Genomic DNA, 15,214 nt, shown 5'->3' with positions numbered 1-15,214 from the left:
ATCATAATTAAAAAGGGCTTAGCTTTCTGTTGATTCATTGAGTGGAATATCTGTGTTTTGTATACTTGTCTACATATTGAATATCAAAAAGAGTAATTAAGAATGAAAAAGTCCTATTGTAGAGCACAAGGAACTATATTCAATATCCTGTAATAAACCATAATGGAAAAGAATATGAAAAATAATATATATATACATATATAACTGAATCACTTTGTTGTACACCAGAAACTAACACAACACTGTAAATCAACTATACTTCAATTAAAATAATATAAATAAATATTTTTTAAGAAGAATGAAAGTGTTTAGAACATCTCGAGCCACAGCCTCTAGGGAGTATCTCTATTAAATTTTTAAAAAAAAAAACAAAATAAAACAATAACAAACTTCCATGTGTGTTTTCCTAGACAGACCAACAAACTTCCATGTGTGCTTTCCTAGAAAGGCATGAAAATTATCTCTTGAAGAGTTTGTTGTAGAGCAAATAAGCAAGTTTGCAAGTTAGGATTTCTGTTTCTCTAAAACAAGCAGGAGGTTCACCTCATGATACTACTATATAAATGGGTTTCTCAGAGGATGTGTATAGAGCTAAATTAATCTCTTGAATTAGTTGCCATCTCTGTATCATCAGAGGCTGAATTATGCATGAATTGATGGTAACTTAAATTAAGACTCCACAGCTTGTTCAAAGAGAAGAAGGAAAATACAGACAGATTACAGATCTGCTCTTGCTTAAATGACACTGATCACATGCACATTTGCATTTGAGTAATTAAAGAGTATATGAGTCAGAAAGTTAAAAAAGAAAAAGTACAGCTCTTCTGGTTTCAGTTATGACATACAGAGTTTAGAAGTCCCCCTTACAAGTCACTCACATTCTTACAACAAGAAAAAGCTGAACAAACTGAAAAATCAATGTCTATTCTTGGACCCATCAGAGAACAAAAATTTGAGTACCAACTGCAACTGCGAGAGACAGGTAAATCCAAAGTCACAGCTGAGATATTCTTACCGGGAGTAGAAGATGCTGGAGCTATAAACTGGTAGGAACACTTAAATGGTAATTTTGACACATAATGTTAAAGAGAGAAACTCCGGCAGACCTCAGTTCTATGGTGTCTCTATAATTGTGTGGCTCTTACCTCCAGTAATCCGAGCAGATAAAGAGTCACTCGTGTCTCTCACAGAGGATGGAAAAGTGTAATAATTGTAAAATATGCCCAGAGTGGTCTATATAATAAAAGCCTATACTTTGGGGGGAAAAGACTTTTTTTCCAGAGCCTTATTCCAGCTGGTAGAAAGTAATTCAGCCCACTCCAGTCCCTTCTGGCTTTCTTGTCTCATCTAAGGTAGGTCACAATACCACTGCGAGAAAAACAATGTGTGAGGTCCACAGTCCACAGACACAGGCCAACTAAAATACTGAGAGTCAATCATGAGATTGTAGAATACTCTGTTTTAATCACTTCCTTTTCACTGTGTTAGTGAGGGAGGACTCCCGCTTTGGGGTTAAGAAGATAACCAAACAGATGACACCCAACACTGGATGAGTAATATCAACATTGGTTTATTAGTCCCACACATGAGAGAGAAGAAGTTGAGACGACATGTTGAATGCTATATACAGTGCCAGAGTAGTCAGGTGCAGAGTGAATAATCAGGGTCTGTGGAAGACAGGCTTTATGGTATCAAAAGTGTGGGTGTAGGGCTTCCCTGGTGGCACAGTGGTTGAGACTCTGCCTGCCAATGCAGGGGACATGGGTTCGTGCGTGCCCCAGTCCGGGAAGATCCCACATGCTGCAGAGCGGCTGGGCCCATGAGCCATGGTCGCTGAGCCTGTACATCCGGAGCCTGTGCTCCGCAACGGGAGAGGCCACATCAGTGAGAGGCCCGTGTACCGCAAAAAAAAAAAAAAAAAAAAAGTCTGGGTGTGGTGACCCTGGTTCCCATGGGAAGATGTGATTGGCTTGTTTGGCTTGTTTGAATAATTCTGTGAGCTGACATAGAACTGAAACCCACTCACATAAGCAAGCACTGTGCCTCCTCAACAAGTGAATTGTAGAGTTACCATTCAACCCAACAATTCAACTCCTAGGTATATAGTCAAGAGAAAAAAAAAATACATATACATAAAAACTTGAACACAAATCTTTACAGAAGCATTAGTCATAATAGCCAAAAGATTGAAAAAATTCGAATGCCCATTAACTGATGAACAGATAAACAAAATGTGGTATATCCATACAGTGAAATATTATTTGTCCATAAAAGTAATGGAGTATTGACACATAATACAACATGTATGAACCTTGAAAATATTACACTCAGCAGATGAAGGCTGTCACAAAAGACCACATGTCTTATGACTCATTTTATACATAATGTCCAAAATAGGCAAATGTACAGAGACAGAAAGAATATTAGTGTTTTTTTAGGGTTGGAGAATATGGGGATCTTGGCGGAAGATTGCTCAAGGGCACGGGATTTCTTTTTCAGGTAAGAAAAATGTTCTAAAGTTGATTGTGATGGTAGTTGCAAAACTCTGTGAATATATTAAAAACATATTGAATTGTGCACTGGGGAGATTGTATGGCATGAGATTGTATCTCAATAAAGTTACAAAAATAGAGAAGAAAGATCTAATATCAATAATCTAAGCCTCTACTTTAGGAAGCTAGGGGGAAAAAAAGCGAGTTTAGCCTAAATCAATCAGAAGAAAATAAATAATAAAAATTAGAGCAGAAATCAATAAAGTTGGAAACCAGAAAATTGATATGAACTATCATGAAACAAAAGCTAGTTCTTTTGCCCATGGGAATGTAAAATGACACAGCCACTTTGAAATGTAGCCTATTAGTTTCTTGTAACACAAAACATCTTCTTACCATATGATTCAGCATTCATATTCCTAGGTCTTTACCCTACGAATTTGCAAAGTTCTGTCCATGGGAAAACTTAACACAAATGCTAATAGCACCCTTATTCATAATCAACAAAAGCTGGAAGCAAACCCAAAAATCCTTTCATAGATGTATGGATAAGCAAACTGTGGCACATTCATGCAGTGGACTATCATTTAGTAATAACAATAAATGAGCTATGAACTCACAAAGATACACGGATGGATCTTAAATGCATACTGCTAAGCAAAAAGGGTCAATCTGCAAACGCTACACACTGTGTGAGTCCTGTGATTCTAATTAGTACGACACCCTGGGAAAGGAAAAATGGGAGGGTAAAATGATCAGTAGCTGGCAGGGACTTGGAGGTAGGGAGAAAGGGTTAAATAGGTGGAACACGTTTCACAATGAAATAGGTGAATCATATTTCAGAATGGGGGGGATTTTTTTTTTTTTTTTTTTTTTTTTTTTGCGGTACGCGGGCCTCTCACTGCTGTGGCCTCTCCCGTGGCGGAGTACAGGCTCCGGACGTGCAGGATCAGCGGCCATGGCTTACGGGCCCAGCCGCTCCGTGGCATGTGGGATCCTCCAGGACCGGGACACGAACCCGTGTTCCCTGCATCGGCAGGCAGACTCCCAACCACTGCACCACCAGGGAAGCCCCAGAATGGGGGAATTTTTAAGACATTGAACCTATTCTGTATAGTACTGTAATGGTGAACAAATGACACACTGCATTTCGCAAAACCACTAAAACTTTATAGCAGAAACAGTGAACGTTAATGCATGTAAATTAAAAAGAAATCATTTAAGAAGTCAGAGGATTCCAGGATGGAATGTAGAATATGACATAAGTATCTAAACATATTACTAACGTACAAAGCAACCTGGCTAAAGGGAGCTGGATGAAAGATGCCTGTATAATTAATTTTTGAAATGAGTACAGCCTGTAAGTCTAAAAGGAAAAGGATCTATAAGAACACAATACTCTAGCTGATAAAGTTGTTAACCATGAAGGTTCGGGTTAATAATTCTGATACCGCTCTACACATATGCTGAAATTGAACAATTAAATAAATGAATGGTGGTGAAACCAGGAGCCAGGTTTCTCACTGTTGGAGTGCGAGACCATAGATAAACAAGGTAATAAAGCTAGAATGATCCATGTGTTAATGGAATATAGTCGGAGACTATATGGACTCATGTTTAGCTATATATATATATATATATATATATATATATATATATATACACATAAACTTTATATATACGTGTGAACATATATGTATATATATATTTTAATATAAACACAATTGGTTGCATGCAGGATATGAGTTAGTATACATATATATATTCCTTTGCTTTGAGGGCTGAAAAAATCCTGGAAAAATCTATACCCAAGTATCAAGAAGTACCTAGAACACAGACCTTGTTTTCTAAGACTATTCTTCAGTAAAGGGAACAAGGTTCTTTGGAGAAATGATCTTAGGTTTGCGGCAGGAAGTATGCAAGATAAGCCTGTAGAATCTTGAAATACCAGAAAGCAAGGAAATACTCAAAACAAAGAAAGAAACACACACACACACACATACACACACACAGTGGAGCTATATCATGTGGAGCTATATCATGGAGACACAGAAAGCAAAAGAAAGACCTCTCACTGGCCAAGCTGGAACAATTTGAGCAACGAAATAATAAAGTATTATTGGATTATAACTCCAGGTATAAATAAATACCTAAGGGTCTATGATATTACAAATAAATGATGGGATAAGAAGTAGCAGGAAAGAAGAGACAAATCTCCCCTGTTGAAAACTTTCAGATAATTTATGTGCGTATGCTCTGCCTTTAAGAAAGAGGAGCATAGGGCTTCCCTGGTGGCTTAGTGGTTGAGAGTCCGCCTGCCGATGCAGGGGACACAGGTTCGTGCCCCGGTCCGGGAAGATCCCACATGCCGCGGAGCGGCTGGGCCCGTGAGCCATGGCTGCTGAGCCTGCGCGTCCGGAGCCTGTGCTCCACAACGGGAGAGTCCACAATAGTGAGAGGTCCATGTACTGCAAAATAAATAAATAAATAAAATAAAGAAAGAGGAACATAACCCCCAACTCCTCACTGTGGACTGCATGTGGTGACTTCCTTCCAAGGAGTGCAGTACAGAAGGGGATAAAAGAATTACTTTACAATGGAGGAACCTGATAAGCATCACCTCAGCCAGGTGATCAAAGTCAGCATTGGTAAGTCGTATAGATAGTATGAACTCCTGCTATGATGTCATGAAAATGTCACTCTACCTCTCTGGTCTTCCTCCCCCAAATTCATAATCCCAGTCTAATCAGACAAATTGCAATTGGGAGACATTCTACAAATTCCTTAATCTTACCATAACTCCTCAAAATGGTCCAAATCGTCAAAAACAAGGATGGTCTGAGAAACTGTCCCAGTGTAAGGAGCCATGACAACTAATTGTGATGTGCTACCCTCTATGGGGATCCTGGAACAGAAAAGAGACATTAGGTAAAACTAAAGAAATTTGAATGTAGTATGGACTTTAGTTAATAATAATATACTAGTAATGGTTCATTAGTTGTAATAAATATGCCATACTAATATAAAATATTACTAATAAAGGAAACCTGTTGTAAGGTATATGGAAACTCTGTACTATCTTTTTTTACTATCTAATCTGTAGTATCTCTGCAAAAACTGTTCTAAAAGGAAGGTTTTATTAGAAAGAAAGAAGGGAGGGAGGGAGGAAGGGATAAAAGGGAAGGAAAGAAGGAAGGGAGGGAGGGAGGGAGGGAGGGAGAAGGGGAGAAACCTTACCATGGTAAAACACTTACATCTAAGACTGTGGAAATTTTAGTCTAAAGGGATTTTTATGTTTTTACCAGGTCACAATGGAAGCTTACTAGTGAGTGGTTTATGAAATAAACTTATTCCTCTTTTTAAATATTGATAGAATTTCCCATCTCCAGTCTTTTAGAAGCTCTTTTGGCCTTACATGAATGTGAAAGATCAATGACAGTTATGTCATTTAGAGATTCCCTTGAGACGCTGTTGTGTAATTTAGATGGGTCAGGAGATTTGAACTCATGTAAAGCAAATTGGTACACTCTTATAATCGTTTTACCCATCATGAGATTATTTAGTTCATTCTAAGAAATGCTCACTCTGCCATTTTCAGTCCAAAGATTTTTCTTTTTGATAGAGAAGAAAGGATCAAAGAGGGAGGTTAGGAGATTTATTGCACCAATATAATGTCTTTTAATGTTTTTGTTTGTTTTGTTTCTCTAAACATACCTAGAAGGTAATTCTTCTGCATGAGTATGCATGTATGTGTATGTCCATCTTTATATATGAATATTTTCTTCTGAAGTGTTAAGTCACCTCAGGTATAAATGACCTGGAAATTTTTAATGCACGTGTCATGCACCTGTATTTAACATTGCATATTGTGTAATTTCTACAGCTGAGTCATTATTACCTCTTACCTAGTAGGTCCTTTCTAAAGTCAGATTGTAGGGTCAAAATCAGATATATTTCACCAATAATGCAGAATGTATATGATTTTGTATTCACTATCTTTTCGTGAATCTGAAAAAGCCAGGTTTTTCCTCCAGCATTGCAAAGGGTTGAGGTTACTGCGCATAAAGCTGTTGGCTTGTGAGGAGGAACCAAGTTTTAAGAAAACTCTTGAATAACTCCTGCAGAGTACGAAGTGGAAGGGTTTACATAAAATGCAATGCCAATTTCCAGTCCCAATTTACATATAATAAAACTGAGACTTTGAGAGTTTGCAGAAACTCAAAGAACCAAATAAAGTCATATATCCGTGTGTATGTGTGTGTGTGTGTGAGTGTGTGTGTGTTCACAGCCATATATAACCTTATTAACCTCATTTAGCCCCCGTGAGTTCTGCAACTTCTTCTCAGATTACACCCCCGGATATATATGATGTGTGTGTAGATATAAACACAGGTTACCGCCCTACCACTGTGAATAGAAAACAACATATTAAGAACGATCCAGTGAGTATAAGAATGAGGAAGGGACTGGGCTTCCCTGGTGGCGCCGTGGTTGAGAGTCCGCCTGCCGATGCAGGGGACACAGGTTCGTGCCCGGGTCCGGGAAGATCCCACATGCCGCGGAGCGGCTGGGCCCGTGAGCCCTGGCCGCTGAGCCTGCGCGTCCGCAGCCTGTGCTCCGCCACGGGAGAGGCCACAATAGTGAGAGGCCCGCGTACCGAGGAAAAAAAAAAAAAAAAGAATGAGGAAGGGACTATGATAGAATCAGCAGTGGTTCTTAATGCAGGGTGAGGGAGGGGCCAAATCTCCCTTCTGATCACACGGAGGGGCTGGCTCTGCCCTCAGGGATGCTGATCATCTAGCTCTGCTGGATCCCAGGGATCTGTGCTCGTTGAGCATCCATCATTATTCTGAAGTACCCCTGGGTTTACAAACCCCTTGGGAGGGGAAGGACCTCTGCTTCTCCATGTTCGAAGTCAGCATTCTTATTCAACTCACCACTAGGATCTGTGGGGCCTTAGGCAAATTACTTAAATTCTTAATTTTCTTTATCTATAAAATGAAAATTGGAGGGAATTCCTTAGAGGGATATTGAAAGGAACGGTGCCCTGTATGTACAGACTGCTTTGCATGGTGTCTGGCTCATATGAAGTGTAAAATGAGAATACAGGATACCAGCTTTAAAGATTCTGAAGGAAGATTCTGCTGGAAGTCAGGGTGAGAAGGAAGGCTTCCCAGCAGAGGAAAAATAGGAGATAAGACATAAGGAATAATTGAAGGGAAAGCGATAGCACAGAGCTGTGCTCAGAGAAAGCTGGGACCCCAACAACCAAGTTATGACTAAGACGTCCTGCTCAGAAGTGTGTCCTGCAATCATCTCCTCACCAATCCCATGTGGTGGATGCTGAGAAAGGAATGCAGGGAGGAACGCTGATTCTGCACACTCACACACAAGCACACACACACACACACACACACAGGCAAGGAGAGGGAAAGTGTGCTCTGGAGCCTCATTCCAGACCAGGTCCTGATGGGGTATGTGACATCATGGTGCATAGGCCTCAGGGTTAGGACCAAAGCAACAATCATCTGAGAAGCAGGGTTTCAAGAGAGTCACACATCACTAACTGTAAAGGAAAAGGCAAAAGTCAAAGGCTAGCTACAAAGGAGATTGATTAGAGATGGAGGCTGCTGATGCTAGCAAAGCTGCGAGGAGCGAGCAAGGGACGGTGTGTCCTGGGGTAATTCCACAGCCAGAAAGCAAAGATGCTTTTTGTCCAGTTGTAGGATCTGGAGTCCTCGATGCAAGGGAACCTCTCAAAGGGGGATTTCTGAGTCTGATCATCAGTATCCAGTAACCTCAAGTAACAGAGTCTAGAATGAGAACACAGGCCCGCTCTCTCTCCCAGCTGCCAGCTGCCATTTATAGTCACACGTGCTAGAAGTCCCCTGGGTGACCTCAGTCACCTAGAAGCTGAGAGGCTAAAACCATGCCACACAGCCATTCAGGAGTGTCCTCCAGGAAGCAGCAGGATTTTTAGTACTCTGCTGTCAGCCTGGAGAAATATCCAGAAGCTATAGCTATGGCGGTGTCAACACTTCTCTGTGGTTAGTTTAACAAGCCACTGTCCTACAGCTTTAAGGCACAAGCTTTAGGTCCATAGTGGTGCACACACTGAGAGCCAGACAGAGGAGGTAGGGCATTTAGGCAAGGAAAGCCAGATTTGGACCACAAATAAAACATCTTTCAAACAAGATGACTATTTGTTAAACTATAACTCTCTGAATCATTCTCATAGAGAAGAAAACATTTAAGAATTAATTCCTTTGTTCTTGTGCTCAGATCTGAATTTTCCATCATAGTCCTATTGCCATTTTATGATAAAGTTTTGACACCAAGATACGGGATCATTTATGGGGCTGCAGGATGGCATAAAATGGCTAAAAAAAAATAAAATATTAATCGCTCATCTTGATGTAGTCTTCTCTTCTGCCCAGTAATGACTTTGGATGCCATCCTACTGACCTCCTCTGCTTTTGTTCCCATCCAGATCGATACAGTATGCAATGTCATAAATTTGCTTGGCTGGCTTTCAGTTCATTGTCGGACCAAACGCTCCCCCTGTGAACTGGGTGATAATGAAGTTGTGGGCGAGGCGGCCTCCTGTAATCAGCGATCATTACAGTGGGGTCTGACTTTAAAGTAAATGATGAATAGGCGGTCAGTGGCAATAGGGTTGGGGCGATATTGATCAAGAAGCGGCCTTGGAAAGTTAAAACTTGACCTGGAGTTCTACAGGCAATGAGCATTAGCTGCAAGTATCAGGTTCAAATAATTTTCTTAATAAAGTTCATTTCCAGCTGGACGAGACAGAACGCTAAATTTTTGTGAATAGAACATAATGTTTCCTCATAGAAATGGTCCCAATCCAGTTGCAAAATATATAATAAAAGGCCATACAGAGCACATATGTAAATTTTAGAGAATAGACCTGAACATCTATTCACCTTTCACCAACTTAAGAAATGGAATATTTCCAGTATCTCAAAGCATCCACCCCCTCTCTCCCTGTGCCTGGTCTCCACTAAAGCCCCTTCCCTCACTCTTGGATGTAAATCCAAGTCATATTTTTGTGATAATAATTCCCTTTATTTTCATTATATTTGATTACTTGTAGATGGATCCATTAAGAATATACTGAGAGATAAATTAGGAGTTTGGGATTTACATATACACATATATATCTATATATAAAATAGATAATCAACAAGGACCACTGTAGAGCACAGGGAATAGATACTCAATACTCTGTAAAAACCTATATGGGAAAAGAATCTGAAAAAGAATAGATATATGTATAACTAAATCACTTTGCTGTACACCTGAAACTAACACATTGTAAATCAACTCTACTATAATAAAATTAAAAAAGAATGTATTGCTTTAAGTTTTGTGTTTTCTAGTGTTTTGTAAACGTGGTCAATATTATTTGTCTTCCACGAGTTTCTCCTTTGTTTCAAAAATTTTTTTTTTTTTGAGATTCACTCACATTATGCATGTGACCTTGTCACTCATGTTTACTGTTTCATAGCAGTCCTCTGTTGGAATAAACCACAATTCACGTGTTCTTTCTACTGTTGAAAGACATTGGGGGATTGTGTTTATTTATTTTATTATTATTTAAAAGCTGTCACAGACTTACTCCCACACTTGTTTTGCTCATTCTAATACATTTTAGAATTACCTTATAAAGTTCTAAGGAAATGTACATTGGAAATTTGATTGGAATTCCACTCAATCTGAGTCAATTTAGAAGTGATATTTTTATGATAGTATTATTTCCATTTATTTATGTCTCCTTTAATATCTTTCAATATCATATTATATTTTCTGCATAGAAATTATGCATAACATTTGCTAGATTCTCTGAAGTAATTTTTTAATGATTACTGTTAATGGTGTCTGTGTTCATTTCCTAAGTCTGCCATAACAAAGTGTAACAGAAATTTATTCGCTCACAGTCTTGGAGGCTAGAAGTCCAAATACAAGCTGTGAGCAAGGCCACGCTTCCTCTGAGACTCTGGGCAGAAAATTTCTTGCCTCTTCCTACTTTCAGTGATGGCCGTAGACCCTTTGCAGTCCTTGACTTGGAGCTACATGGCTCTATTCTCTGTGTTTGTCATCACACGGGGTTCTCCCTGTGTCTGTCCCTGTGTTTCTTCTCTTCTTCTTGGATTAGAGTACATCCTAATGACCTCATCTTACTTGATTACATCTGTAAAGACCCTGTGTCCGAATAATGTGACATTCACTGTTGCCAGGAATTAGGATTTTCACATATGTTCTGGGGGCGGGGGACACAATTCAACTCATAACAGTGTCTTTGTTCTTTTGTCACATTTTTCTAACAGCTTTTTCACTGGTATATAGAATGCAAGTGCTTCTGCATATTGATTTTAAATTCAATAACCTAGATAAATTTCCTTATAAATGCTAATCATTTATTAATAGATTCTTTAGGGTTTTATACATAGAAACTGTTATCTTCTACAAATAATAAAAATTCTGTTTCTTCCTGTGTTAATAGAAGTTCTCCAAAGAAACAGAAATAATAGTATAGGTACATACTTTTAAAGTTTAATTTAAATTTAAAATTCTAATTTAATTAAAAAATATGTATATACAAAATAGACAAACAACAAAGATTTACTGTATAGCACAGGGAACTTTGATAACCATAAGTCTGTTTTCTGTTTCTATGGATGTGCTTCCGTTTTGTGGATAAGTTCATTTGTATTATTTTTCTGATTCCACATAGAAGTGATATCATATAATATTTGTTTTTCTCTGAATCGTGTCCTTTAAATGAGTGAACTCTATGGTATCTGTATTCAATCTCAATAAAGCTGTTTTTAAAACATTTTTTCAAAGAAAGGAAAAGAAGGAGGTTCTAGCTTTAATAACTGAAAACGTGGTATCACCATTTGTCACAATCGCAACTACAGGAGGCAAGAATATGTTTGGGGAAGAACATGAACTTTGGACATGTTGAAGCCTCTGACGAGCAGACACTGCATATCATGATCTGGAGCACAGGAGAGAGGAAGGGCTGGAGAAATAGGCAAATTATAATTTATTGAGCATCTAAAAAATAAATAAAAATTTAAAAGTAGGTATATAGAGAGATCATATATATAATGTGTATATAAAGAGATTTACCATAAGGAACTGGCTTACACAACTTGGGAGGCTGAGAAGTCCCAAGATCTGTAGTCAGTATGCTGGAGGACCAGAGATCGCAATGGTTGCATGGTTCCAGTTTGAGTCTGAAGACCCGAGAACCAGGTGAACTGAGGGTGTAAATTCCAGCCCAAGAGCAGGAGAAATCCATGTCCCATCTCAAGCAATCCGGCAGGAGTTCCGTCTTATTGGCCTCTTTGTTCTATTCAGATCTTTCGTTGATTGGATGAGGCCCACCCCCATTAGAGAGGATATTCTGTTTTACTCAGTCTACTGATTCAGTCTTTACTATCATCCAAAACCACCCTCAAGACATGCTGTGAGGAGAAAATAGGCACTTTGAGTGGCTGCCTAGGCATTGAACAGTATGACAGTCCTGCTCACACCCAAGTCTGGATGCTTAGATAAGGACCGAGTTTAGGATTCCAGGAATTAGGATTTCCAACACAAGTTCCCACCTTGTTTTGCCCAGGGAAGCTTTTAAAATAACCACTTAGAGTTGAGCCTGAGAAAAGGTAGTGACTTCCCCCCCAAAACCAGCTGATGAGTAATAGATGCTGGTGACTATGCTCCTGGTGACCTGGGACAGAGGACTGCCCTCCCTCTGCTCACTATGCACCCCCCTTCTGGGATCCCTTAGTAGTAACCTTTGGGACTTCCTTTGTGTGGGTGCACTAAAAATGCATCTTCTGTACCTTCAATCAGAATGGTCCCTGGGGTTTTCACTCCCCCAAAGCTGGAACTCGGATGCTGAGGGAGCTCCCTGCCCAGCTCGTGTGAGAAGCTTGTGCCTCTTCATTCAGCAGGTCATCATCTGTATGTTCTTAACACACCAGCTCTGGGTTTTCCAACACATACAACCAGAACAATGTGTAACCAAATGTTTTGGCACCCTAAAGCCCAGTCAAGTTGGCACATAAAAGTGAGCATCACAATTCCTTTACATTTTTTATAACTTTGTTTTCTCCTTGATTTACTGTACTGTCTGGAAACTCCATTAAAAAGAACAAATAAAAGTGATAATACCCTTGATCATTAGGAAAATGTTTCCACATTTCACTGTTATGTACATCACTTGCTGTAAGTTTTTGTTTATTTAGTACTGTTGATAAGTAACTATTTAAGGAAGTTTTTTTTTCTATTCCTAGTTTGTTAGAGGATTATTTTTTGAAAATCATGAATAATAATTATGTTTCATAAAACATATTTTCTGTATTTGTCGAAATGAACATATAGTTTTCTCCTTTACCAGTTAATATGTTAAATTATAACTGTTAACTGAAAAAAAAATTCACAACCTGAAAGTTGTGCTTTATTCAGCAGACAAAACTGAGGACTTAAGCCTGGGGATACAACCCCTCAGATAACTCTTTGCCCCCAAAGAGGCAAGGAGGGGAGCCAGGATATATAGGAATTTTTGCAACAAAGAACAGGTAGTAAGAACATCAAAAGATTACTGCGAATCAAAGAAAAACAGACATCTCAAGTTAAGGAATTTAGCGCTTGTCTATGAATGGGAAGATGTAAGTGTCTGGGCTCACTGAAATCATTCATTTGATGTGCACCTCTGCTCTCTGGGGCCAGTGTCCTGTGCTTTCTCATCCTGAGACTCCTCAAGGTGTACCTTCGGGATGGCTGTAATGTGATGGCTTGATGGCTGCAACATCCTTTGTTTACTGATATGGCAGGCAGCACTTTTAGTTCACATAACAATTACTTTTCTAATAGTAATCTGAGATTTTCTGGATACATCCAGCTTGACTTAGCCATCTGCTCATATTCTATGTGATTTTTTTTTTTGCATATATACTCCTAAGTGGATCAGTTTTCATTTTCTTCCTGGTTTTGAGATCAACATAGTGCACACCCTATAAATGAGTTGGAAATGTTTTCTCTTTTCCCATCCTTCAGAGGAATTTATGTAAGCTTGACATCATTCCTTCTTAAATGTTTTATAGAACTTACCAGTAAATTATAAAATTCTGGTCCTAGAATTCCTTTGTGAGAAGGTTTTAACTTATGGATTCAACTTTTAAATAGTTTTAAAAATATATTTCCTATTATTTTAGTGTTACTTCTGATAGATTGTATTTCTTGGAATTTATTGCATGAAATTTTCAGATTTATTGCAATATCCTCTGATACTCTTTGTAATAAGTGATCTGTAGTAATGTCCCTCTTTTCATTCTTAATACTGGCTGTTTGTGCCTTCAATCTTTTCTTCCTTGTTCAATCTTGCCATGAATTTATACCATTCATTAGTCTTTTCTAAAGGTCAATCTTTACCTTTGTTAATCATCTCCTTGTAATTTTTCCCATACTAATTTCACTCCATCTTTAATATTTGCTTCTTCCTATTTTGTTAGAGTTGGTTTGTCTTAGCTTCAATTTTCAACATTTCCCATTTTATAATGAAAGCTATTAATTCCCTCTAAGCAGAGCTTCTCACTTTTTTCGCAAGTTTTGATTACAGTATTTTCATTTTCATTTAGTTCAGAATAGTTTCTAATTTCCCTTTTGGTCTGTAAGTTTTTAGAAGTTTGCATTTAAATTTCCAAATATATGGCTTATCCTTTTTTCAGTCACTTATTTATAATTTATTGTGTTAGAGTCAGAGAATGTGGCTCATATTATACCAATCTTTGAAATGTATTGAAAGTCAGTAAATTCTATCTAGCATATGGAAAATTTTCAAAAATGTATTTATTTATAAAAAAGTTCATTTTCCAGTTGCTGTGTGCAATTTTTATATATGTTTTATCAAGGTTATTGTCCTATTAAAAAACCTCAAATTATTTTGGTCCATTTTTTTTCTTTTACTTGTTTTTGGGTCTCCTTGAAGAGTAACTTACTGATGGATGTGTTTAAAATTTTCCTGCTGAGTTTGTAAATTTTAAAATTATTTCTTGTAGGACTTCCCTGGTGGCGCAGTGGTTGAGAGTCCGCCTGCCGATGCAGGGGACACGGGTTCATGCCCCAGTCCAGGAAGATCCCACATGCTGCGGAGCGGCTGGGCCCATGAGCCATGGCTGCTGAGCCTGCGCGTCCAGAGCCTGTTGCTCCACAACAGGAGAGGCCACAACAGTGAGAGGCCCGTGAACCGTAAAAAAAAAAAAAAAAAAAAAAAAATTTCTTGTAGTTCAACCACTTATTATTCTTTATATCCCAATCCTTTCTCTTAGCTATATCAAGGTTAGAACTGTTATATTTTCCTGATAAATTGAATATGGATCATTATAGAATTCTTCTTTTTAATGGTATTAATATTTTCAAATCTATTTTATCTAGCTGCACCAGTTTTCTTCTGATCAGTATTTCCTAGGATAGGTTTTCCTATTCTTTAACCCTTTATTTTTGTTATTGCTTTGTCTCTTGGAAATGATAAATATCTTGTTTTGTTTTTTTAACCTGAAGTCTTGTTTTAAACTTTTTTACATTTACAGATGTATTTGTATTTACCTCTAACATCTTAAATGCTTTATATCCACCTGGTTATTACAAGCTTCTTTTTCTTCAACCTTATTATTTTTTTTTTCTCTACT

Source organism: Orcinus orca, chromosome 7 (genome assembly GCF_937001465.1).
Source record: "Orcinus orca chromosome 7, mOrcOrc1.1, whole genome shotgun sequence".
Taxonomy (NCBI): Eukaryota; Metazoa; Chordata; class Mammalia; order Artiodactyla; family Delphinidae; genus Orcinus; species Orcinus orca.
This window is presented reverse-complemented; position numbering follows the sequence as displayed.